Here is a 24,120-nt window from a genome sequence, read left to right on the forward strand (position 1 = left end):
GTAAATGATCCCTTTTAATTGGGCTAGATTTGTAATTAGCCCTAATATTTTAGTCCTTTATGATCAAATAAAATGTTGAAATCCCTAGTTCCAAACCATCTAGCAAAATCCCAATTCTTCTCTTTGTGATTCCACTGTTGGGGTTTAGTGTCCTATAGACAATTGTTCCAGGATATAAACCTAATGTAAATGAATTGTTCTTTATGTCATTTGTTTTAATAAGATATGGTTTTATAACTGTATAAAGGCATCCTCTTTTAAAGAACTAAATAAGTCTAATAAAAGAAAATCCATGAGTTTATTTAAAGTGATTATAAAGTGTTCATACAAGCATGAAGTGAGACGAAACATTATAATAAACTATTAAACTTAAATCCACCCCAAGTCAAGTGATATGTTTTGAATAGGGATTGACATAACACTGTTGAGACTTGCATGTATCAATGTTTTCTGTCGAGACACAGAGCTGATCTCACAAGCTTCAGATATGCAGATATCTGGACAGTTACATGGATCCAATGAAGGGAGTTCATTAGGATTGGGGACCCGACTTGAGATAACAGGATGGGTAGATTTATCCTTGTCACCTGTTCATCTCATTGGTATTAATAGGTATAAGTAATCGTAAGACTCAAAGGAATGTTAATTAGTGATTCTGGATTATGGAATGTGATGCTTTGATCCATTTGTAACACGATCCATAACAGGGATGACTCTGGGGTGTGTACGGCAGACGTTGGGTATCACAGGAAGTAATTGCAGGATAGTTATACATTGGATTGAGCATTTATCACTCCTGATAAATGGGAGATACGTCCAAGGATCGCTTGTGGAAGACTTAACTCTAAATCCTTGCAAGGCGTTAGCTTAAGACTTGAAATGCAGATTTCACTTAACCTATCTAATTGGAGTTAACTCGGCCTGTATAAGTAAAACGAACGTCTCACTATATGTGACTTGACATTATCCATAGTCATAAGATTTTGTTCAAGGATGTAGTTGATGAAGGATCGAATTATACTGTAACTAATATGGAAAGGTCAACGACAGAATCAACCTGTCTTCTTTAGCCCTGGGGGAATGTTTCGGATCTGCCAATCACAGTTCGCATACTCATTCCGTTATACAAAGATTAAATATAATTCTGAGAAAATTAATTTAATGGTTGTATACGGCTAGAAGCAATAAGAACCTAATGGGTCACACATAAGACTTGGAACCCAAAAGAGAAACAAATGTTAATTAATTGACGAAAGCCCAACTGAGTCCACTAAGGCCCAGTAGCATAGGGGGGCGATTTATGTGTTAGAAACACATAAAGGAATTTATTTAAGTTAAACAATTATAATTAGATTATGATTATGAATTAAATTAATTATAGGATAAATAAGTTAGGAGGTTTAATGAGAGTGCATTTGTATTTGTGCTTGTGTGTGCATAAGCACAGTATATCTTTGAAACAAAATATGTAGTTAGAGCTGCCATTTTTTTCCAATTTGCAGTGCTATCTTTTCCAAAAAAAACATTCGAATACTCCTTAAAAAAATTCCTTTGGATACAAATTTTTTTGTTCTGTTAATTAATGATGAGGAATGTAGATCAAAGGCCTTCTAAGCCCACAAGCCCACAAGCCCACCACATATATTATAAATACCCCTACAGAGGGAATGTATGCTCTCTCTCTCTGGACACAACTTTATCTCTTTACTTATATACTCCTACTAACTTTAGCATCGGTGTGTACACCGGGGGCCTCCCCCGACGCAGGTCCGACGATCGGAATGGAAGCAACCTCGCCTCTTGTACCCGATCCACTCTGAAGATCCAACGTCCTCATTATTTGGTGCGGTGAGCGTGGAGAACAAGCGATCTTTAGTTCTACATTCGGAGAGTCGTCCGTCGAGGCATGCGATCAAAACCACAATCAAAATGCACCGGTTTGGGACTTTTCTGGAAACCTCATGCTGCTAGACTTTGAGCTCTAGCCTTTAAGTTCAGAGTAATACTTTTATGATTTTGTCATTTTACAAATTCTATAAAAGCATGCCTTTGGTCTCTAGACATATGGTTGATTTCATTAACAACTTGATACAAAAAATCCTAGCATTCACATATGTGCATCAGAAGTTGAGACTTAAAATAGCATGAGCTAAGCAAATCAATTATTCGACTACCATGTATGCATACTATGATCATGTGATAATTATCCATACATAAGAGTTATATGATTATTATGGCTTTCATGTGGGCATTCTAAATCACTTTTTTATCCGAGCACCCCTTCGAGGCCAATCATATTCCAATCGAGAACAAAACTATGTCAACACATGATAAACAACCTCGGTTCAATCCTATCATCATAAAATGGAGCACCTCGGTTCAATCCTATCAGCATAAAACGGAGCACCTCAGTTAAATCCCATCGGCATAAAATGGAGCACCTCGGTTCAATCCTATCGGCATAAAACGGAGCACCTCGGTTCAATCCCATCGGCATAAAATGGAGCACCTCGGTTCAATCCTATCGGCATAAGACGGAGCACCTCGGTTCACCTCGGTTAAATCCCATCGGCATATGAGGAGAGCATCTCGGTTCAATCCTATCAATATATGAGGAAAGCACCTCGGTTCAATCATATTCAAGTTTACGCCGCATCGACGCCACCTAGCGAGTCGAACTCATTCAGAGTAAGAAGCTCCCTGCTTAAATGTGCAAGACGATTTCCCCGATGTCTTGACTATGCTATAGTCTCTCCAAATCCCTCGAAGTTAGTAATCTATGGACCCATCGCAGTCAGTCTGTTCATTCCAGATATATCCGAGGATCCAATCCTCTAAATAGCCAAAGCTCACAGGTTACGCCTCATACGAGGGTCAGATCCAAATCAAAATCGAAGACCTCAAGAGTTATGTGACTCGATGAAGAAGCAGGTTTGCATAATGGAAAATCATATATGCATGATGACACCTTTCCATTAGAATAAAAGACCATGTACATAGCACACATCAAAACCGACTAACCTCATCTAGCTATATCGAGGCTCCACTAACAAATTGAGGGCTACCTTGGATCAAACATCGAGCACCCCTCCTACCTCGGATCAACCATTGAGCACCCATTCGATTAACAAGCTCAATATCAGACAACCTCAGATCAACATCGAAGACCCATTCGATCAACAAGCTCAACATCGGACAACCTCAGATCAACATCGAACAGCCATTGGATCAACAAGCTCAACATCGGACAACCTCAGATCAACATCGAACAGCCATTGGATCAACAAGCTCAACATCGGACAACCTCAGATCAACATCGAACACCCACTCGATCAACAAGCTCAACATCTCAACATCGGACAACCTCAGATCAACATCGAACACCCACTCGATCAACAAGCTCTAACATCGGGTAACCTCGGATTAACATCGAGCACCCCTCCCATCTCGGGACTCATTAAAGCCCTCCGATGGAATCTCCTCGCAGTCAGAAGCTCTCCCCCTTAGTCGGAAGCTCCCTGGATCTACCATTCGCACCTTCCTAGCATGTTAAAACTCAGTTGCGATCTCCAAATCCATCAAAGTGGATCCACCGCGCAACATACAACACAACAAGGTCCACCTTGGTACCATGTTGAACCTGGAACTCACCTTCGCAATTGGAATTCATGGCTATAACTTTTCAACATCATATAATGATAAAAGGTAGAAGATCAGAGCTCATATATGTCAAGCTCTCTTCGATCAAAGGATTCTCACTACAATACAGGTCTATTTCTGCTTGGTTTAAGTACAATACTTACGTCATCTCATGCATAATTGAGCGTTGACATGTGGAATATCTTCCATACATGTGTCCCCTGCTCATTTTTTTCAACACAATACAGGCTAATATTCATGCACTAGGTATGAGGCATGCAATGTCTACAAATTCTGATCTATTTATTCACCAATTGCAATACTAGGCCTAATATTCATCATTACTTTATTATTATTATTATTATTATTATATGTTCAATACACTTATAAACATTGAGCACCACCATTTTGTCATGATGTAATATAAACATCCATTCATAAAATCCATGGCATATGGATACATGAAACACCATTTGTTTTCACATCAGATAATATCTCAATTTCTCAATCCTTTACATAGTCGGTGTACAATTCTCGAATATCATCCATCTATGTGTATTTATCAATTATCTTCGTAAGCCATCTCAATTGACGCAATTATCTTCATAAGTCGTCTCAATTGACGCAATTATCTTCATAAGCCGTCTCAATTGACGCAGCTATATTCGTAAGCCGTCTCAATTGACGCAATTCTGTTCGTAAGTCGTCTCAATTGACGCAACTATATTCATAAGCCGTCTTAATTGATGCAATTATATTCTTAAACCATCTCAATTGACGTAATTATCTTCATAAGCCGTCTCAATTGACGCAACTATATTCGTAAGCCGTCTCAATTGACGCAATTCTGTTCGTAAGCCGTCTCGATTGACGCAACCATATTCGTAAGCCGTCTTAATTGATACAATTATATTCTTAAGGCGTCTCGATTGGCGCGATTATATTCATAAGTCGTCTCAATTATCACAACTATATTCATAAGTCGTCTCGACTAACGCAACTATATTCATAAGTCGTCTCAATTGACGCAACTATATTCATAAGCCGTCTTAATTGACGCAATTATATTCTTAAGCCGTCTCAATTGACGCAATTATCTTCATAAGCCGTCTCAATTGACGCAATTATATTCATAAGTCATCCCAAGTGACACAAATATATTATTCCATGTATTTCTCAAAGACCGTCATTCGACGTGTAAATTATCGTTTATTTCTCGAAGACCGTCATTCGACGTGTATATGGTCACTTAATTCTCGAAGACCATCCCTCGACGTGTATTTATTCACATACTTATCGAAGACCGTCTCCGGACGTGTATATACCATTTATTTCTCGAAGACCGTTATTCGATGCGTAAATTGTCGTTTATTTCTCGAAGACTGTCATTCGACGTGTATATAGTCACTTAATTCTCGAAAGCCGTCCCTCGATGTGTATTTATTCACATATTTATCGAAGATCGTCTCCGGACGTGTATATACCATTTATTTCTCGAAGACAGTCATTCGACGCGTAAATTGTCGTTTATTTCTCAAAGACCCTCATTCGATGTGTATATAGTCATTTAATTCTCGAAGGTCGTCCCTCGACGTGTATTTATTCACATATTTATCGAAGACTGTCTCCGGACGTGTATATACCATTTATTTCTCAAAGACCGTCATTCGACGCGTAAATTGTCATTTATTTCTCGAAGACCGCCATTCGACGCGTATATAGTCATTCATTTCTAGAAGGCCGTCCCTCGGTGTGTAAATACTTATCTACTCCTCGAAGACCGTCCCTCGATGTATATATATATTCATCCATTATTATTCATAAAGTCATCCTAATCAGCACCATTATTATTTGCAAGCCGTCCCAAGCAACGCAACGTTCATTGCCACTCTTAAAATATTTTGAACCTCACATAAATACTCGAAAGACCCTTGAAGGGGGGACTACTTGATGAGGAATGTGGATCAAAGGCCTTCTAAGCCCATAAGCCCACCACATATATTATAAATACCCCTACAAAGGGAAGGTATGCTCTCTCTCTGGACACAACTTTATCTCTCTACTTATATACTCCTACTAACTTTAACATCAGAGTGTACATCTGGGGCCTCCCCCGACGCAGGTCCGACGATCGGAATGGAAGCAACCTCGTCTCTTGTACCCGATCCACTCTGAAGATCCAACGTCCTCATTAATTAATATAATGGGATTATGAGTAACGTTTTGAATTTGTATTCTCTCAAATTGATACTATCTTAAATTAATAATGTTAATATATTTCCGTCATTAATTAAAAAACTAATAATTTAAATTTAATTATTCAATACTTTTGTAAAAAATAAAGTAACCATTAAATCTACAATAATTAGTTCTTACAATTTAAAAATTAAATCTCAACAATTAATTTTATACTTAATAGTTGAGATAATAATATGAGCAAAGGATTTTGCTTTAAAATGTGACTTTTTATGAGCTCATAAGAGCCTTAGTTAAACATTATGTCTATTGTGAGGTTGTCGTTAATCAAGACAAAATTGTTTTGAATTTACACAGTTACAATTATTAGATGATTGGTTACTTTTTTCCTTAAATATGAAACCAGTCAAAGAATGAACAGTTTCAAAGAGAAACCAGACCCTCAAGGTCTGGTTTCTCTATAAAATTTGATCATTTTAGCTACATGGTACGCAATATATAACTAAATTAGTCATACTTTTATTTTCTCTCCATGACAGAACTGTTATAAAGTCACACACTCTCTGAAACCATAGGTAAGCAAACAAAAGCTTTCATAGGAGAGAGTGATATATGTATATGCACCGATGGAGAAAGCGAAGGAAAGGAAAGGAAGTCGAAAAAACTAAAAGCTTAGAGTATCCACAATAGTTAGTAACAACCATTAAGAGTTTTGTGGGGTTAGTAACAAAGTCTAGTATCTAAGGAACTAATTCTCACATAACAAGGGATGAACATGTTTGTCCATACGATAAATAGAAATTAGGATTTGAAACACACACTCTCTCGATTGAGACTAGAATTCGCACTATTCTGAATCAGAGAACCCCAAATCACAAATCTATGCAGTTTTTTGGAATTTCAATGTCATTTCTTCACCAAACTCTATCCGAAAAACATGTAGACATGTCAAATGAACACACATCTAACTTAAATATTAATCCTAGCATGCAAAAACTATATTTCTCTATATTCACGGATCAAAACAGACAGAACATGAGATTTGTGGCAGTAATACCAATGAAGGAATTATCAACAAATAATCTGATATAAATATAGGTTTAAGGCTTACCTCTTGTAGACCAGAACCCGTTAGAAAGATATACAACAGAAGAATCGAATTACATAATCTTGTATCGTTGTTCACGAACCACCCACATAGATAATAATCCATGAGGTGAAAATGAAGAATCCAAAGACAATGAGCGAGAGGGGCATAGAGTATGGAGGCTCATGAGAGAATAATGCAATAGTCGATTAGGGTTAGCTAGTTTTCTATTTATAACCTTTAATATACTATAAAACTTTAATCCTAATCCTGCATCTTTTAGATGGATTTGGCCTCATTCCACTTCCGGCGAATTAATTATTCGGTTTCGAATAATTCTAACAAAGAAAAACTATTTTGAATAACAATAGAAAACGTAAAATGCAGAATATTTTTTTTATCTAAGTTGTAAAGTAAATGATTTTTAGATGGGAAAGTTAGTAAATATTGTTAGCAATTGGGGATTAGATCGGATATTGATTAGACAAGCATGATATGTTGAAAAGAAATTACAAACTAACTCAAAATACAATATTTACAATGGTTCGGCTAATTTTACTTATTTCTACTAGAGATGAGAAACTTTATTATTGGAGCAATCAATAACAATTATAAGATAACAAAGCTTCACAACTATAGATGTATTAAGACTCAAACTTAGTCGTCGTCCTCCTCCTCCATACCAAGCATAAGCCGCCGTCCCCTTCTGACTGATCTCGCTCTGCCGTCTCTCCTCCATTCCTTCCATGCGATCTCGCATCACAGTCGTCGTTCCTCTATCCCAAGCATTTTTGAGCGATTTCCAGCCGCCAGATCCATGATTTGGAAACGCAAATAGATGTATTGTTTATGATAACTCAGCTTAGAATAATTCTGAATTCTACTCCTTATAAATTAAATTACGCCTAGGGTTTCTCTTATGGACATGCCGCTGCCGTGAATTCTCTGATAGTTTCGGTTAGTCTCCTTCTTTGCCGTCAGGGTCATCTTTTTTTTTTTGCTCTTATAGCCATCACCATGTCGAACCCATGGAATCAATGTTGGAAAATTTTTCATTCAACGAAGTGGAGGAGGAAATTGTGGAGAACGTTGCATCGGAGGAAACGGTCGAACACTAGTGCATTACTGGAAGGGTTTTAACACAAAAACCACTCAACCTTTGTGCTCTATTTGGCGCTCTAAGAAGTCAATGGCGAATGCAGCGATTTTCGCTACATGAAGGGGACAGGGGGGCAATTTATATGCGAATTTAAAAATAGAAAAGATAGAGACCGTATTCTACGTGATGGACCATGGATGTTCAAAAGAAATATCATTGTTATGGCTAGGGTTCATGGATTGGAGCAGCCATCAGAAATTGAATTAAACTTCTGTCCTTTTTGGATTCATATTTATGATTTACCATTGAACCAACGTAATGACAAAATGATCCAAGAAATTTGATCAAAATTGGGCAAGGTAATACAAACAAATGGGGAAGAAGCATCTTCTGTTGGTAAATATGTTCGTGTACGGGTTAATATAGATGTTAATAAACCTCTAATTCGTCGATTGCGTATTAAAAACAGTAATGGTGATTTATGCTGGATTTACTTTCGCTATGAAAGAATGTCTAATTACTATTATTGGGACATAACCATGAGGAATGTGAGCTGAAACCTGACAAAATAGAGGAAATTGATGTAGAAAAATGGCCTTATAGGCTAGTGTTGAGAGCCTCACCTACAAGAATGCAGTAGTTTACTTTAGGCTGAAACCTGACGTATTTCGTGTGAAGGAGAACACAACACCAAGGTCAACTATAGTAACTGAAAATGTCCAGAATTCACCTACTATTCCCCAAGTGATTGTCTTGACAAAGGAATAATAACTAAAAATGTCCCTGAATTCAGTCTCTATTCCCCAAGCAGATAGCCCTATCAAAGGCAAAGCAGTAGTGTTAGAATTGCCTGTAAATGATTCTGGAAGTAGCTTCCCTGACAAAACCAAGGAGCAAATGGAATCAGTTAAACACAGTGCTTCTGCGGGGACTAAAGTTAGGAAACTTCATTTTGTTACAATCAATAGGGACCGTCTCAAACAAATCCCGAAGTAATCTGAGCCTGAAGGCCAAGTTCCCCCAAAACGCTAGTGTATAGACAATATGGAGATTGATGGGTTGATTGAGAAGAAATGAAAGATTAAAACTGATAAATATGTAAGGGTGAAGACCGTACAGCGGTCCACCCATCATTATGAAAATCCTTAGTTGGAATGTCAAGGGATGGACAATTCTTGGACATTCCGTACCCTCAAACGACTTTTAAGGGATAATAGCCTAGATATACTCTTTCACATGAAAACACGTTTGAGGAGGAGTGAATATGCTTCGTTACAGTGCATTGTTCAGGATTATAATTTCTTTCTTGTGGATCCAATTGGCTTGAGTGGGGGATTAGTTCTCAGTTGGAAGAAGTAAGTCCGGCTAGAAGTTGACCGGTACTCTACATATAGTATTTATTTTTACATTAAAGAGGACCAATCTGTACTTTGGAGAGGGCTTGGTATGTATGGGTGGCCTGAGAAGAGTAATAAAAAGTACATTTGGGATTTTCTGCAAGCACACGCATCAATGGATAACCACCTCTTATCAGCTTTTGTGGATTTAAAAAAAAAGAGGTGGGTAGTTTAGAGATAACATAGACATGGAGTGCTTCCAAACCTGCATCGATGAATGTCAACTTCAGGATTTACAGTATTCCGGACCCCCATTCACTTGGTTCAATCGAAGATTAAGAGAGGCGGCTATTTGGGAAAGACTAGATAGATTTTTGGCTGATACAGTATGGATTAATAACTTTCCCTTCGCAATTGTTAAACATCTACCCAGGATGTCATCAGACCATTGTCCGATTCTTCTTCACACGGTGGGCCTTTCTCGAATTAAAAAGTAACATTCAAAGTATTTCGTTACGAACAAATGTGGCTCAGACACCCAGAATGTCGTGAGCTGATCCAGCAAGCATGGGAGAACAATAATAGTGTCGATGGTTCAGTACAGACAAAATTAGCCTCTTGTGAGAAAAGTGTTACTGAAATGGAACCGGGATACATTTGGTCATGTCGGCAAAATGTTATAGTTTCATTACAATCGATTAGAAGAAATCTAAGATAAAGCAGACCCATTGCTAAAAGAAACCGAGAATGATTGTATGAAAAATATTAACGAGTTACAAGAGAGAGAAGAGATTATGTGGAAACAAAGAGCACGTCTTGAGTGGCTGGGAGAAGGTGATCGCAACACCGCATTTTTCATAGGAAAGCATCTACTCGGTGGCGGAATAATCATATATGACAGTTATAAGACATACAGGGACAGTGGCTCACCGGGGATGCTGGTTTACCGAGGTTAACACAGGCTATTTTTTGAAATCTTCACGAGCTCAAGGGCAACTGATAGCACTGATTTTCTCAATGCAATTGATTCATCGCTTACTTTGGAACAACATGATGAGTTAAGTTTTGAGTTTACTCCGGTTGAAATTCTTCAAGCTGTGCATTAGATAAATCCAACCAAACCGCCAGGGTCTAACAGTATGAATTCTTTATTTTATCAATCTTGTTGGCAAACTGTGGGTACTGATGTTACCAATTTGGCGCTTAATTGTCTAAACTCGGGTATTATGCCAAAAGATCTGAACCACACCTATATTGCTCTAATTCCTAAGGTAAAGAACCCCGAGTAGGTGAAAGATCTTCGCCCCATTGCATTGTGCAATGTTCTTTATAAAGTGATTTCTAAAGTCCAAGCAAATAGATTGAAATTGTTTCTCTAGGATCTCGTACATGACATGCAGTCGACGTTTGTCCCAGGCCGGATGATTACTGACAATGCTATAATTGCATTCGAAGCATTCCATAACATGAAGACTGATGGGCGGAGCATTACGTGTTTGCTGTTATACGGTTATGCGCGCTTTCTAACTAGTCGCTCTCTTCACTTAGGGGCAAGTGTACCCCGTCGTATCAAGTAATAAATCTAGTTAAGTCCAGGTATCGAATCTGCGGGATTTATATCTACAAGTATTAAACTACTCGGTTCTATTCGTTATCTAGGCGGTGAATACTTTAGCATTGGGTTTGGGTGGCAACTACAACTACTCCTAAGCTATGGTGAGACAGATTTGTATAGTTCAAACTCTAAGGAAGTGTGACGGGTGACGATAAGTTACAACATATGATAAACAATATTTCAGAACATATATGAGTAACAATTTACTCTTGCAAAGACGGCTACGTATAAACTGACCAACCATGTGAAGTGCTTAGATCGTGGCTCCCTCTTAAGGCGATTCTAATTCTAGGGATCAGAAACTAGGACCCATAAGTTCCATGGCTTGTCAACTCCTACGGTTTTGGGGTTGTCAATTCTGGTAGGGCAGCACCTATATGGTTCCCAATAGGTTTCGGAGTTCGTAATCAACCTACACAATAGTCAATTATGAGTATCAAAGCAAGTAATAAATATCAACACGTATAGAGAAACTGAAATTGCAAATCATATATTATAAATGTGGAACACGTAAATGTGGAATACAGCCAAGCCTAGTATAGGAAGAGTGCAAGCTAATTAATAAGTAAAAAGGGAAGAAGAATCAGCCTTTGCAACTAGCTAACTGGACTCAAAGCCGTCTCATAGGACTTGGAGGTGGAACTCTCGAGCTTGGGGAATGAGGATGGAATGGAACTTCGACGGAGTAACGGAATGAATACACAAGCTCTCAAGGTGGTAGAGTTTTATTATACAAAATCTGAATGCCTAAATGAGTGCCACGCACTCCTATTTATACAAATCAAGCTCGATGGCATAATCCTAATTATAGAGGTCTTTGGGATAGTTCACACTTTTTGTTGATTTTTCAACCCACGCTCTGCGTAACTTGTGTCTTCTTCATTCATTGCAGATTTCACACCTCCGAAGACTGGATCTCCGAATGTTGGACCGGTGATAGCTCCCATTTGTATAGGGTTTTTAGACTTCTTTTAGTTTGCTTTTGCTTTACTTTCTTTCAATTTCAGTATCATTTTGTTGTCTTTTAGTTAAAATTAGTAATTACCGTTATTTATGACTTTTTTCTATATTTTCAGGTGTTTCTAGGGCTATTTGAGCATTTCCGAACCAGACTCGTGCCTTTTGGAGCATGTCCGGACAGTTCGGGGACCATTAGAGCAAATTTCGGAAGCCCAGGGACCGAAACAGATAACTTCCGGAGAGAGCTGCAAGTTTTCAGCGCTTGTCTCGCCGAGACAGGCCCTCATCTCGTCGAGACACAGCCTGTCTCAGCGAGATGAGGCGGGCTGATGGTTCCTAAAAGGGAACCATCGCGTGGTGTCTCGACGAAACGCCCAGTGTCTCGTCGTGACACCTTTTCGTCTTGTCGAGACACCTCTTGTCTCGACGAGATAAGATGTTGGAAAGCGATTTACCAGCATCTTCTCACCTCCATGGCGGGAATCTTGGCCTAAAAATGTCCAAAATACCCCCCTGAAAACACCTAGCACTATAAATAAAACATTATGCCTCCTTTGTTAGGGTTGGCTTCTTTTTCTAAATTGTTCATAGTTCTTTTTCCCCTTTTTCTCTTTCCTTGTATCAGCTTTTATCATTTGATTTGCTTCCATTGTAATCGTTTTTAGCTTCTTGAAGATTGACAGAGGAGAGTTCTCACCTCATTTGTAATCAAAATCAGACGAAATCGGGTTTTATATTTCTAATTCCTTAATCTGTCTTTTACTCCTGCTTGTTTTAATTAATGGTGACTCTTGTTGATGAATTGTGTTTTGATTATTTGGTTATTTTAATTATGAACTAATCCCCATCCTACCTGGGATGGGGATGAGATTGATTGCTTGACCATGTATGATTAGGTATTTAGTGTATGGGGCTACTTCTAATTGATTAGATTATGCATGCTTAATGCCCTAGATTTATCAGAAATAGGATCGTTGCTAGAATGAGATTCGATGATGATCAGCTAGCTTGAAATTGTTGAAACACCTTTCCACATGATTTTGATTTGACAAAAGTATTTAAGTTAATCCCATGATTAAGATAATTAAATTTAAGTGCTTTGATTTAATTGTACTAATGTGGTTGTTCAATGTTGAGTATAATTATAAATGAGAACAGAAATAAAAATAAGACAGAACGAAGTCAGCATGAGCCACAGAAGCTGAGTAGAACACAACTCAGCATAATAGAAGACGAAGCTGACCGAAGAAGCTGAGTAGAATGTAACTCAGCTTTGTCGAAGATAAATGATCGAAGGCAACGTCAATTAAGTCAAGCTGAGCGTTCAACAGGACAGCACCAATGATCCGTTAACTAGAAGACAAAGCCCGACAAAAGTCTGCACCAATTCAGAAGCCTCAGAATTGCGCCAAAAGACCTTTTCGAGACGCATGGTTCAACTGGCGTTTTGCAAGGAGACAAACCTGGCGCTAGAAGACGAAACCTGGTGCAAGAAGACGAAACTGGCAAGCCTGGTGACTGCTAATTTCAGATGACAGCATTGGCCTTCAAATCTGTATGCTGACCAATGAATGACGCAAGAAGACCGTTTGAATTCAACGGATATGTCCGAATTCAAATGATTGAAGCATCGGATTCTACTATAAAAGGACAAGTTCATCACTTGGATCCTTGGCCAATTTATAGAAAGAAAAAGCAAGTAAAGACAGAAAAGAAAATCATCACAAGAGTGAAAATCCAAAAGAGAAGCTGTCTGATTAGAAAAAGCAATTTCTTACACCCAAATCCCATCTCTGTGTAAAAGTCTAGAGTGAATTTGTATTCATCTAAAGTGTTCTTCATCTAGAAAGAACAAATTTGTATCAATTGTAAAGATTGAGAGAGTGGTGCTGAGTACTCGGTTTAAGTACTCAGTGGTAGAGAAAATCTGAGTGTTCGGTTATAACGCTCAGTAGGATTGAGTAGACGAATAGAGGACGGTACTCTTGCATACTCAATTGCTTTGTAAACGGTTTGTGCTCTACCTTTAAAGAGCTTAGTAGTGGATTGAAAAAGCCCGGAAGGATTCTGGGGACTGGATGTAGGCGGTGAGGCCGAACCAGGATAAGACTGCTGAGTAATCTCTAACCCTTTCTCTCAATATATATATGCATGTGTTGATTGCTTAAATTACTCAGGATATAAATTGTATAAGCTTACACTGAGTAATCAGAGTGCTGAGTTGGAAGCTGACCTTTAGTGTTAATTCCCAACTCACAAGTAAAAAGGTTCTAGTCAGCCCCTGACTAAAGCTGTCTTGCATCTCGCTCAGCCTTGCTGACCAAAACTGAGTAAGGTTATTTAAAGAATTAAATTAAGTCAGCATAATTAAGCGAAAAAGATACATTAGTTCCTAACCCCCCCCTTGGAACTAATTATACGGGACCAACAAGTGGTATCAAGAGGACACTCGGAGAAGTCCATTCTTGATGTTGCTGAGAACAACCTGATGACAAGAAATCAGCTCAGGAGATATCTCAGCAATGTTGCGTTCGTCTCAGTTCATGAACCAAAGAACTTCACCGAAGCTGAGCACGACGAATTCTGGATCAATGCGATGCAAGAAGAGCTTGATCAATTCAAGAGAAATGAGGTATGGGATTTAGTGCCAAAACCTAGGAATCAAAAGACCATAGGAACTAAGTGGGTCTTTCGAAATAAGCTAGATGAACAAGGCAATGTAGTCAGGAACAAAGCTAGATTTGTAGCTTAGGGCTACAGTCAGCAAGAAGGCATTGACTATGGTGAGACCTTTGCACTCGTAGCTAGGTTAGAGGCTATAAGAATATTGTGTGCATATGCTAGCTTCATGAACTTCAAACTGTTCCTAATGGATGTTAAAAGTGCATTTCTTAATGGAGTTATAAACGAAGAGGTATATGTTAGTCAACCTCCAGGGTTTGAAGATCCAAAATTGCCAAACCACGTTTATAAACTCAAAAAGGCCCTGTACGGCCTGAAACAAGCACCACGTGCTTGGTACGAAAGGTTGACCATTTTTCTACTGACCAGGAACTATGTCAAAGGTAAAGCTGACACAACCTTATTCATTAAGAAAAAGGGTAAAGATACTCTACTGGTACAAATTTACGTAGATGATATTATCTTTGGTGCTACTAATGAATCTATGTGTAAGGAATTTAGTAAACAGATGCAAACTGAGTTCGAGATGTCAATGATGGGCGAACTCAACTTCTTCCTCGGACTTCAAATTAAGCAAGGGAAGAACGACATCTTCATTAGTTAGTCTAAGTATGCCAAAGAAATCTTGAAGAAATTCGATATGGAAGAATGTAAGCCCATATCTACCCTAATGGGTACTGACACTATGCTTTGCGCTGACGAGAAAGGTAAGTCTGTAGACAACAAGTTATATCGAGCTATGATTGGCTCTATACTTTATCTAACTGCTAGTAGGCCTGACATTCAGTACTCAGTATGTTATTGCGCAAGATATCAAGCTGACCCCAGAGAATCTCACTATATAGCTGTGAAAAGAATTTTTAGATATTTGCAGAGCTCAGTTAATGCAGGTTTATGGTATCCAAATACAAATGAATTCACACTCATTGGATACACTGACACTGACTATGGACGAGATAAACTAGAGCGTAAGAGTACTTCAGGAGGATGTCACTTCCTTGGAAGCTGTCTAGTGTCTTGGTTCAGCAAGAAGCAATCGTTAGTGGCCCTGTCAACAACTAAAGCTGAGTACATTGCTGCTGGAAGCTGTGTGGCACAAGTCCTATGGATTAAGCAACAGGTGGAGGATTATGGAGTACAAACAGAAACAATCGAAGTCAAATGCGACAACAAGAGTGCTATTGACTTATCCAAAAATCCAATCCAACACAGTAGGATGAAGCATGTCAGCATTCGGCATCACTTCATCAGAGACCATGTACTCAAATATGAGATCAAGCTGACCTATGTTCCAACAGATGAACAGCTTGCGGATATCTTCACGAAGCCCTTAGCTCGTGAGCAATTCAACATACTAAGGGAAGCTATCGGTATGTCTAATCCTCTTCAATAAATTTCTGCGCTTAAATGAATGTTGAGTGATTATTACATGCTGAGTAGACACACATACTGAGTGATTACCATGAGCTGAGTTACTAAGCATCCTAAAATCCCTTTTACGTAAGACTGAGCACTCAGAACTTCAAAAACGTTTAGTATTCTAGATACTGAGTGAAGCAACTTGCAGAATAAATGCTAGCACGCGCATTAAGTAGCCACCTAGGATGACGTAAGCGTAATAATTGGAAAACACATGCGTCGAATGTGTCATAAATGCCAGAGATAACGGTCGATGATCAACTCGAGGTGAAACCGCCATTCCGACCTATCAGATTAATCCAAAACGACTATAAATAGTGGACGATTTCCCACTAAACTCTCTTTACACTTAAAATCTTTGGCATTTGATTTCTCTCTCTTGAATCCCAAATCCTCTAAACTTTCTCAAGAATCCTCAAGAACATCATGTCTGACGATTCCCAGAACAACCCCGGCCGGGATTACGACGATAATAACTCTGACCTAAACCCTCCGTCTCCTACTGAGCAGGACTATGAAGAGACTTCCACTGAGTCTCAAGGACAAGGTCAACGTGACCAATCCAAGGTCAGCACTCCCAGCAAGAACCCCAAAGTTGACCAAGCAACTCCGTCAAAAAGGAAAAAGGAGAAAAAGAACAAGCAACCCCAAGAAAGGGTTTTCCTTCCAGTCCTCAAAAGCATGCAAAAATGTAAAGTCTTCCGTTCCCGTTGGTTTTCCAAGGGATTTGTAGAAGCTGAGAAGCCTTTCTGCGAATGGATCTCCAAAAACGGTTGGACCGAGCTTTTCAAACTCCCCGGCACAACTTACCCGCAGTTGGTAAGAGAATTCTACACGAATCTCAGAGTTGCCGAAGATGATGTTGACCACTTAGTCACCAGGGTCAAAAACACGGACATCACCATCACACCATCCTACCTCGCTAAACTTCTAAAACTGACGGCAAAAGGTTCAGAACTCAAGACCATGAACGATTACACACGCATTGACTACCCAGTTGAGTTCTGTAAACCCAAGAACCATAAAGGCGAAATCGCCAGCACCTACGTGGGTCAGCCTCAGAAAATGGCTCATTATATCCTAACCAACTTCCTATTCCCCAAGGTCAACTCCTCCTCATCAGCTTCGAACTTTGAGCAGTGCTTCATCTGGCACATGCTGAACTATAAGCCGCTCAACATGCCCGTATTTCTTATCGGTGCTTTCCAACGCAGTACCGGGACCCTCTGAATGGATTCTCTTATCACTAGAATACTCCAGGATCATAAGGTCAGTATGATAGAGGAGATTGAAATTTCTGGTACAGAAATCACTGATGTCGTACTGTTCGGCTTAGCCTACAACCAACCTATTAAGCCCAAGAAAGGAAAGGGGACTGCGGCTGAAGAAGATCCCACTGATGAAAATGAAGAAGGGGATAATATGGTTGAAGGAGATAATGTGGTTGAAGCAGCACAGGATGTGCTGACCAAGAAAGGGAAGAAAGTGATGGGTGACAAAGAACCTGCTGACCGCACTAGGCAGGACAAAAAGCAGAAAGCTGACCAATCCGCAAGAGACATTAACACAGCTCCGAGGAAGCTTCGGATTATATCTAGTGCAAAGAAATCTGCTGCTGAGCAAGCTCAAGGGGAACCTAAGTCAGCGGAGAAACAGAAAAGGCAAGTTGAGCCTGAGGAAGAAAGTGAAGAGACACCAGATCAGCCTCTCAAGAGGAAGAAAACTTCTGGGCTAAAGCCACTTGACGCTCCTCCACTTGACTTCGTGATTACCAAGGAATCACACTTCGTGCGGAGTCAAGAAATAGATCTAGAAAAAGTTTCTTCTGGTCAGGAGGAAGAACTGGGTGATACTGAGGGACAGCCTCATGCTGACGAGATAGGTCCTGCTGAGCAAAGCAAACCAGTAGATGCTGACCAAGCTGAGCATCTTGCTGAGTCACCAGTGAAAGTCAAGGTTGTGGAAGGCCTTGGTAAGAACCTTAACTCCTCCTCTGAGTCCCTTGAGTCTATTCCTGCCGATCCTACTCCACCAACCAAAACTCCTAAGGACAGTACGGACAAGCGTTTCAAACGCAAAGCTCAGAAGCCCAACCTCATTGATTTTATGGATGACTCCCCACTCAGAGATCCAATCACTGACCTCACTAAGCTTCAGTTCCAATTCTTATCCATTGTCACTGAGCCAACTCCGGAACAAATCAAGGAAAAATAAGCCTCTGTTTCTCGAGCTGAGGAACAAGCCGACCACAACGTTCCTAAAGGTCCAATTTATGCCGACACTTCTGCTCAACCTTCCACTGAGCAAGTGCTCGAAGTCCATGCTGCTCAAACAAACGAGCTAGCAAAGGAAACTCCTGCTCAAGACAGTTCTGAGTTGCCTCAACCTCCAAAATCTACTCAACTTCAGACTGACACTGAGCAGGTCAATAACTCTGCTGATCCACCTCTTCCTACTCCTTCAAAGCAAAATGAAAATCAGTCAGCAACTGCTGCTGACCTGACTACAAGTGCAAGGGTGATCAAGGTGGCACCTCCACTTCTCAGCACCAAACACCTCCTCCATCCGGTGCTGACAATATTCCGGCCCCTGAGCACACCATTGATGAATCCTATGCTTACTTGAATGCCTCTGAGTCTGGCAGGAAAATTATCGACTCAGCTCAAGCTCTCCTTCAGGATATTCATCAAACTCACGCTGATGCTGTTGGGTCTGTTCATGTTGAGCCAATACAAATCTCCTCTGTCACTCAACTTTTGACTGAACTCAAGGGTCTCAAAGACTTGATGAGTGTCATGACTTCTTTTGCATCTCAACAGCCCAAGCAAGAGTCAATAGTGAAGCTGGGTGAACTCCAGCTGATGATGGTGAACCATATGAACTCCATCCAAGGTCAACTCAATACCTTATCAGCTGCGAACTCAACTTATGCAACCTCTGCTGAGGTCAATCAACACTTTTCCCAGCTGACCTCTGAGCTGACTAGAGCTCGTGAACTAATCTCCTCCTCCTCTCAGTGTTCCATCGAACAGATTGGCAAAGCCATTCGACTACTCAACCTAAGTAAAGAGGAAATGGACACTGACCAAGTAAAGACCAACGAGATTCTGCAATGCACTCAGTCCACACTTGCACAAGTCCGGCATACAAACACTCAACGTCAAGCATACGACACTGCTCTGCTCAGGATGTATCATCAATCCTATGTCCGAATGACAGAATCGATAACTTGAATCGGGAAGTCTCAAGAGTATCTGCTAAGTATGCTCAGTGCAAACATTAAGATCCCTGCTCAAGTATGGACGAGGGAATGCAGGTCTTCCAAGGTCTAAGGGAGAGTACGAGTCAACTCCAACTGTACTCATCAAAACTAACTCGTGTTGTTCAATAGGGAACTTTCTATGCTCCTTCTCCTCCGTCTCATGATGCTGGAAAAACGGGGGAGAAAGAACGAACTCAGCAGAAACAGGGGGAGATATCCAAGCCAGCTGCCGGAACTCAGCAGAAGCCTGGTTCAACTTCTGATGACCCGAGCATCCGCACTTAGCAACAACGCACTGCCCAAACCAAACCTATGTCGAATCAAGTTCAAGCCAACATTAGGAAATAGTGCTAGCAATAGTCTATAGTGCTTGTAACTTGTATTTTATGGCATGTTATACTGAGTTATATAATTTATAAGCATCTTTTATTCAAACTGACTTTATATATGCGATGCTTAACTGTTGTGCTTATATGCTGATCTGTCATACTTAACTAATCATTGAACAACAAATTGAATCTTGTGAACATAAGGAATATACAAGTAAAACATACTCAACACACAACTCTGATATCTATAATTGACACTGAGTAATAACTATGTTCCATCAATTGACCAACTTCTGAAAGCTGACCTAGGCTCATCTGAATTAGATCTTGGAAGGTCTAGAATTGAACTAAGTCAGTAAAGGCATGTCTTAATTTCACTCGATTAAATCTTAGAAGGTTTAGAGTTAATTTAAGTCAAAAGATGCAACCCTTACGGGGGAGTAACTTCAGAAGAATAAAAGGTAAATCAATCATGGGGAATCTCAATGCTGAGTTCCATAATTAAATATTTTTTCCAACATCAAAATGGGGGAGTTTGTTGAAACACCTTTCCACGTGATTTTGATTTGACAAAATTATTTAAGTTAATCTCATGATTAAGACAATTAAATTTAAGTGCTTTGATTTAATTGTACTAATGTGGTTGTTCAATGTTGAGTATAATTATAAATGAGAACAGAAATAAAAATAAGACAAAACGAAGTCAGCATGAGCCACAGAAGCTGAGTAGAACACAACTCAGCATAATAGAAGAAAAGTCTTCTTCAGAACAAACGCCTAAAGACGAAGCTGACCGAAGAAGCTGAGTAGAATGTAACTCAGCTTTGTCAAAGATAAAAGATCGAAGGCAACGTCAATTAAGTCAAGCTGAGCGTTCAATAGGACAGCACCAATGATCCGTTAACTAGAAGACAAAGCCCGACAAAAGTCGGCACCAATTCAGAAGCCTCGGAATTGCGCCAAAAGACCTTTTCAAGACGCATGGTTCAACTAGCGTTTTGCAAGGAGACAAACCTGGTGCTAGAAGATGAAACCTGGTGCAAGAAGACGAAACTGGCAAGCCTGGCGACTGCTAATTTCAGACGACAGGATTGGCCTGCAAATCTGTATGCTGACCAATGAATGACGCAAGAAGACCGTTTGAATTCAACGGATATGTCCGAATTCAAATGATTGAAGCATCAGATTCTACTATAAAAGGACAAGTTCATCACTTGGATCCTTGGCCGATTTATAGAAGGAAAAAGCAAGTAAAGACAGAAAAGAAAATCATCACAAGAGTGAAAATCCAAAAGAGAAGCTGTCTGATTAGAAAAAGAAATTTCTTACACCCAAATCCCATCTCTGTGTAAAAGTCTAGAGTGAATTTGTATTCATCTAAAGTGTTCTTCATCTAGAAAGAACAAATTTGTATCAATTGTAAAGATTGAGAGAGTGGTATTGAGTACTCGGTTTTAGTACTTAGTGGTAGAGAAAATCTGAGTGTTCGGTTATAACGCTCAGTAGGATTGAGTAGACGAATAGAGGATGGTACTCTTGCATACTCAATTGCTTTGTAAACGGTTTGTGCTCTACCTTTAAAGAGCTTAGTAGTGGATTGAAAAAGCCCGGAAGGATTCTGGGGACTGGACGTAGGCGGTGAGGCCGAACCAGGATAAGACTGCTGAGTAATCTCTAACCCTTTCTCTCAATATATATATATATGCATGTGTTGCTTGCTTAAATTACTCAAGATATAAATTGTATAAGCTGGCACTGAGTAATCAGAGTGCTGAGTTGGAAGCTGACCTTAAGTGTTTATTCCCAACTCACAAGTAAAACGGTTCTAGTCAGCCTCTGACTAAAGCTGTCTTACATCTCGCTCAGCCTTGCTGACCAAAACTGAGTAAGGTTATTTAAAGAATTAAATTAAGTCAGCATAATTAAGCGAAAAAGATACATTAGTTCCTAACCCCCCCCTTGGAACTAATTACACGGGACCAACAGAAATTACTGAACCTAATGCCTAGAATCTGACAAATACAGGATTTTAGATAGATAGTTACCTGACCAAGGAACTGTCTAATCCAAATTAGCATAATCTAACCTCGCTAGAGACCACTAGGAGTGCGGTTTAGTAGTTGGGCTACGACTTTAGCCTCAATCACCACAGAACCTAATGCTTTACATGCCCTAGGTTATATGCCTAATCCAGCCGTCAACCGAGGGCATGTGAATAGACTACATGCAATTGGCCATATTCATGTGGGTAATTAGGTGGTTACCGTCAATTATCCTTCGGATATACAACTGAATCCCATTAAATTATACTTGGAATCCAATTAAGAGCATCCCCATCTTAGATTGTCTAATCAATTAATTTGAATCCTACCCCTTCAATAGATTTTATCTCTTATTTTCGAAATATATCTCTTTAATCACTTAACATTATATTCAACCTTCCGAAAAATTATATTCTCTTCCTTAGACCGACTAGTTGTGACAAGTAGTCTTTGAGGTTCGATCTTGTGCTTAAGCACTATACTACTTGCTATGATAGGATACACTTGTCTTATTTTTTGTTATATACTTTACGAGCATCAAGTTTTTGGCGCCGTTGTCAGGGACTATTTTTGTTTATAACTAGTTTACTCTTAGCGATAGGTTTATATAATTGTTTGGAATTCCAAGAACCGAGGTTCTGGGGATCACTCATCATTGCATCCAGATTCTTAAGCTGAAATTGTTCTTACATGACGTAAAAGGACGACACAATGGTCGAAGATCTTTCGGTCATGGAGTTGTTGAAGGCAAAGCGGCATACAAGCACCTCTGGCATCCTCGATCCAGCAATAACAGCAACGTCATTTGAAATTAGACCAACAATGATTCAGATGATTCAGAACTCAGGACAGTTCAGTAGGGATTACCACGAAGATCCTAACTCACATCTTGACAAATTCGTGGAATATTGCAGCACCTTCAAGTGCGAAGACATCATATCTGAACAAATCTTCCAGAAGCTATTCAGATTCTCTCTGAAAGAAGAAGCTGCAGAATGGCTATAGTCCATCGAACCAGGCTCTCTCACTAACTGGGACACTACAATATCAGTGTTTCTAACAAAGTACTTCCCTCCGTCAAAGACTGCACAATTTAGAAGCGACATCACCTCGTTTATGCAGTCCGACAGTGAGAACTTGCATTTAGCCTGGGAGAGGTTCCAGAAGTTGTTAAGACGGTGCCCCCATCATGGTTACCAGCGGTACCAGCTTATTGACATGTTCTATTCAGGAATATCTCCTGTCAGCTGCGCCTTTCTAGATACAGCAATGAGAGGAAATCTATTCAACAAGACTGCAGTTCAAGCGTACAATTTGGTGAAAGAATTAGCTGAACGAAGTGCATGTTGGCAAGTTGAGAAGCTGGCTCCGAGAAAAGGCACAACAGCCGAGGAGTCCCCAGGACCATCTTCAGAATCAAATCCTCAGATAGCAGCACTTACAGAAAAAGTGGATCTACTGGGAACTCACCTGAAATCACCAGAACCAGTAGCAAGCTGTGAGGTTTGCAACGAAGGGCACAAGAGCGTGGAGTGCCCGATGGTACTTGAACACATCCATTATCTGAAATGGTATGGGTCAAATAGCATGCATTGACAGCAGGACAGATGCCGAGGTTCAGGTACTGAGACTGAATTGGAGAGAAGTATAGATGTCCTGATAGAGATCCTGAGTGCCAATATAAGGTAGGTTGGCACACAATGAAGCTTTCTGCCAGAGACTTCTAACACAGGTCAGTGAATTGGTAGAAGAGGAAGCACGAGCAATCACGCTTAAGAGTGGAACGCAGGTAAGTGCACCAGACTTGGTGCCTCAGCGAGACGAGGCTTCAGACCCCATTCCTGGTAATATCTCGTCTACCCCGTCTGCCCCACAAGTAAGTGTTTCTGATCCAACTTCGATTACTGACACTGTTGTACCACCAACACAGGTTACCATGCCTTATCCTACTTCTAGGAGAGCTAAGTTAGACAAGGATTATTCCAAAATGTTAAATGTGTTTAAGAAGATAGAGATTAACCTTCCGTTTCATGAACTTCTTGAGAATATGCCTGTGTATGGAATTTTTTTAAAAGAACTGATCTTTAAAAAGAGAAAATTAGGAGATCATGAGACTGTAATGCTAAGCCAGGAATGTTCTGCCATGCTAACAAATCTGTTGCCTAAAAATCCAAAGATCCTGGTAGTTTTAGCATTCCCTATACAATAGGCAAGGTTCATTTTAAACGTGCTTTATGTGATCTTGGTGCAAGCATAAATCTTATGCCGTTGTCTGTTTACAGGAAATTAGGAATGGGAGACCCAAAACATACTTCAGTCACAATTCAGTTGGCTGATAGGTCTATAAGGCGTCCGGTTGGAGTGGTGGAAGACCTTTTGGTCAAGGTAGACCAGTTCATCTTCCCAGCTGACTTCGTGATCATTGACATTGAAGAAGATGATCAAGTCCCGAT

At 39.8% G+C, this 24,120-nt stretch overlaps 1 non-coding gene across 1 annotated transcript; it reads right to left on the minus strand.

Moving 5' to 3' along the window:
* Positions 1-22,756: 22,756 nt before the first annotated feature.
* LOC136216218 (small nucleolar RNA R71) lies at positions 22,757-22,863 on the minus strand. The gene has a single exon (XR_010683209.1). It is a non-coding gene; the product is annotated as a small nucleolar RNA R71 (small nucleolar RNA).
* Between the last annotated feature and the right edge of the window lie 1,257 nt (positions 22,864-24,120).

Source organism: Euphorbia lathyris, chromosome 1, assembly GCF_963576675.1.
Source record: "Euphorbia lathyris chromosome 1, ddEupLath1.1, whole genome shotgun sequence".
NCBI classification, from domain to species: Eukaryota; Viridiplantae; Streptophyta; class Magnoliopsida; order Malpighiales; family Euphorbiaceae; genus Euphorbia; species Euphorbia lathyris.